The sequence below is a fragment of the Phascolarctos cinereus genome, unplaced genomic scaffold (assembly GCF_003287225.1).
Source record: "Phascolarctos cinereus isolate Bilbo 61053 unplaced genomic scaffold, phaCin_HiC Scaffold_9;HRSCAF=440, whole genome shotgun sequence".
Lineage (NCBI taxonomy): Eukaryota > Metazoa > Chordata > Mammalia > Diprotodontia > Phascolarctidae > Phascolarctos > Phascolarctos cinereus.
The window spans coordinates 128,910,228-128,914,771 of record NW_027556402.1 but is presented as its reverse complement, the minus strand read 5'-3'; positions in this window follow the sequence as shown (position 1 = coordinate 128,914,771).

Genomic DNA, 4,544 nt, shown 5'->3' with positions numbered 1-4,544 from the left:
GATTTTCAAAATCCTTTTTGAGCTCTTCCATGATCTGAGGCCAATTCATATTTTTCTTGAAGGCTTTGGATGCAGGAGCTTTGACTTTGTTGTCTTCTTGTGAGTGTGCATTCTGATCTTCCTTGTCACCATAGTAACTTTCTGTAGTTAGAGTAATTTTTCCCCACTGTTTGCTCATTTCCCCAGCCTATTACTTGACTTTTTACCCTTTGTTAAAGTAGAACTCTGCTTCTGGGGTGGAGTGTGCATTCTCCCAAACTTCAAGGGATTTTGTGCAGCTGTTTTTGTGCAGCTGTTTTTAGAGATGCCTCTAGGGATCTGTAAGTTTTCAATTCTTCCAAGCTGGTGTGATCTAAGGAGAGGTGTTTACTATGCTGGCCTGTGCTCTGGTCTTTGAGCAACCACAAACACTCTTTTCTGTCTTGGAACTATGAGGAGGGTTCCTGTTGCATTGTAGCTGCAATGTCTGCCATGCTAGTTTTCCTTCTTGCCCTGGGACTACCACTAAAGACTCTGATCTGGATCTAGGTGTAGATAAAGCAACATAGTCATGATTCATTGCTAGCAAAAAGACCCTACAATCCCCTTATAACCAGTTGTTCAACTCCCTTCCACCTGTGAGTTAAGAGCTCCAGAAGCAGCTGGGCTGCTGCTGATTCAATTGCTTCCAAAGTGTAATCCTGGGTTTGCTGGAGCTGAGGCTGTACTGACACAGCCTGCGCTGGGCTGTGCTCCACTGTCACCCAGATATGACAGACCTTTCCTGCTGACCTTATAAGTTGTCTTTGGAGTCTGCGGGCTGAGAGGTATGGAAACCACAACTACTGCCAGTGATTAATTTTCTGTGAGGCCTGATCCAAATTTGCCGGGGCCCAGTCTGTGCTGATGCAGCCTGTGCCGCACTTCTCTCTAACCCTGGTGCAATGGACATTTCCTGTGGACCTTTGAAGGTCTTGGGCTGGAAATTTGTTTCATGCCATCTTTTTGTGGGCTTTGCTGCTCTAGAATTTGTTTAGAGTCATTTTAAAGTTATTTGGAGGGGCTTGCAGGAGAGCTCAGGTAAGTCCCTGACTTTACTCTGCCATCTTGGCTCTGCCTCCAATAATCTGGTTTTTGAATGGCATAAAGCATTTCCAACTTTGTACAACAACTTAGAACTTTAACTTTGTTGCCATAACCTCCAAGAATTCTGAATCTATGTCCTATCACATTGAAGCATTGCCAAAATATAAAATATAATTATTGTCATCAGTTATTCACTTCATTTGATTTAAAGAGAAAACACAAGTCAGATTTTAAGAAATATAAACACCTAAGCACAACTAAATGATTTCCAACAAAATTCAGTCATCAACCTAATTTAAATCCTGCTTCCCTCAATGTGTTTATAAAATTTTTTTTTCTGTGACATTTTCTGCAAGTAAATTCTTAAAACACAATCTAACAAATATTTTATATGTTACTTCCAAGGGAGGTCAACCTAATATCACATGATATTTAGCCCATAAATTCACATAATGCTGATCTAAAATAAAGTGTTTACCAAAAAAAGGCTCCCACATTTTATTTCCTTTCTTATTAGTTCAGATTGTATTCCTAATTTCATGAATAGAAATGTTCAAATAGAGCTGTACTCTCCTTTATATTTATTTTAGCTCCAGTAATAGACTGAAACACCTACATTCCTGCCCATCTTATTCTATTCTTGTGCATCTCCCCTCCCCACCCCATTCCTCATAAATTCATCTCAAAAAGTTGTACAATATTTCTTTTTCTTAACAAGCAGACTGGTGGAGCACTTGAACTATACATCGGTTATCTCTGATTCATTGTTTTTTTTTTCCATAAATTTATTTATTTTTAGTTTTCAACATTTACTTCCACAAGATTTTGAGTTCCAAATTTTCTCCCCATCTCATCCCTCCTTCCACCCCAAGATGGCATGCATTCTGAATACCCCTTCCCCTAGTCTGTCCTCTCTTCTATCTCTCCCCCCCCTTCCCTTATGCTCTTCCTCTTCTATTTTCCTCTAGGGCAGGAGAGACTTCTGTACCCCATTTACTGTATTTCTTATTTCCCAGTTGCATGTGAAAACATTATTTTTAAACATGTGTTTTTAAAACTTTGGTTTCCAAATTTTCTCCCTTCCTCCCTCCCCACTCACCCTCATTGAAAAGGCAAGCACCTCAATATAGGTTATAGATGTGCAGTTATGCAAAACACTTCCATAGTGGACATGTTGTGAAAAACTAACTCTATTTCCCTTAATCCTATCCTACCCTCCCATTTATTCTATTCTTTCTTTTGACCCTGTCCCTCCTCAGAAGTATTTGCTTCTGATTACCCTCATTCCCAATCTGCCCTCCTCTCTATCATCCCCCTGCTCTCTTGTCCCCTTCTCTCCCTATTTTCCCATAGGGTAAGACAGATTTCCATACCCAATTAAATGTATATGTTATTCCCTCCTTAAGCCAAATCTGATGAGAATAAGATTCACCCACTCCCTCTCACCTTCCCTCCTTTCCCTTCCAAGAGCCTTTTCTTTTCTGTTTTTTTTTGTGTGTGAGATAATTTACCCTGTTCTACCTCTCCCTTTCTTCTCCCAGTATAATCGTCTCTCATCCCTTAATTTTATTCTCCAAATATTACCCCTTAAACTTCAACTCGTCCTGAGCCCTCTATCTATCTATCTATCTATCTATCTATCTATCTATCTATCTCTCCATACATATAATTTTTTCCCCTCCAACTACCCTAATACTGACAAAAGTCTCATGAGTTATAAATATCATCTTTCCATGCAGGATTGTAAACCGTTCAACCTTAATAAGTCTCTTATGATTTCTCTTTCCTGTTTACTTCTTCATGTTCCACTTGAGTCTTGTATTCGGGAGTCAAATTTTCTATTCAGCTCTGGTCTTTTCATCAAGAATGATTGATAGTCCTCTATTTCACTGAATGATCCTTTTTTACCGTGAAGAATTATACTCATTTTTGCTGAGTAGGTGATTCTTGGTTGTAATCCTATCTCCTTTGCCCTCCAGAATATTATATTCCATGCCCTCTGGTCCCTTAATGTAGAAGCTGCTAAATCTTGTGTCATCCTGATTGTGTTTCCACAATACTTGAATTGTTTCTTTCCGGCAGCTTGCAATATTTTCTGCTTGGCCTGGGAACTTTGGAATTTGGCTACAATATTCCTAGGAGTTTTCCTTTGGGGATTTCTTTCAGGAGGAGAATGGTGGATTCTTTCAATTTCTATTGTGCCCTCTGTTTCTAAAATATCAGGGCAATTTTCCTCGATAATTTCTTGAAAGATGATGTCTAGGCTCTTTTTTTGATCATGGTTTTCAGATAGTCCAATAATTTTTAAATTTTCTCTCCTGTATCTATTTTCCAGGTAGTTGCTTTTCAGATGAGATATTTCACATTATCTTCTATTTGTTCATTCTTTTGGATTTGTTTTATAGTGTCTTGATTTCTCATAAAATCACTAGCTTCCAATTGCTCTATTCTAATTTTTAAGAAAGTGTTTTCTTCAGTAATCTTTTGGACTTCCTTTTCCATTTGGCCAATTTTGCTTTTTAGGGCATTCTTCTTCTCATTGGCTTTTTGGACCTCTTTTACCATTTGGGTTAGGTTATTTTTTAAAGTGTTATTTTCTTCAGTATTTTTTTGGATCTCTTTCAGCAAGCTGTTGACTTGTTTTTCATGATTTTCTTGCATCACTCTCATTTCTCTTCCCAGTTTTTCCTCTACTTCTCTTACTTGCTTCTCAAAATCCCTTTTGAACTCTTTCAAGGACTGGGACTGATTCATATTTTTCTTGGAGGCTTTGGATGTAGGAGCTTTGACTTTGTTGTCTTCTTCTGGTTCTGTGTTTTGATCTTCTTTGTCACCAAAATAAGATAATATAGTCTCTTTTGGCACTGCTTGCTCGTGATCCTGGCCAATTAATTGAGGTTTAAAGTCTTTGTTAAGCTAAGAGTCTGCTTCCAATGTGAAGAATGTACTGTCCCAAGCTTCAGGGGTTTGTACAGCTGTTTTTAGAGATACTTGTAGGAACCTGTAAATTTTCAGTTCTTCCAAGGTGGTATGAGAAGGGGAGAGGTGTTTGCTCCTTTCTTGGCCTGTGCTCTGGTCTATTAGTGACCACAAGCACTCCTTTATGTCCTGGAAGTGTAAGGAAGGTTTTCTCTCCATTGCCACTACAAGCTCCACCATGCCAGCACTCTTCCTTGCCCCAGGACTGCCGCCTAGAACTGTGACCCAGATCCGAGCATGGGTAAAGCTAGAGATTCCTGCCTCAGCACTGGTAAAGAGATCCCTGCAATCCCTCTCTGATCAGCCACTTGATTTCCCCCTCAGTCTGTGGGCTGGAAGCTCAGGAGGCAGCCATGACTCATGGGACCCATGCTCCAGGCTCTCAGGGAACTGGAGCTGAGACTCCAGCTCCACTCTCAGCACCGCAGAAACAGACTTTTCCCACTGACCTTCTCAGTTGTCTTTGGTGTTCCTGGGTTGAGAGGTCTGGAAGCCACCAC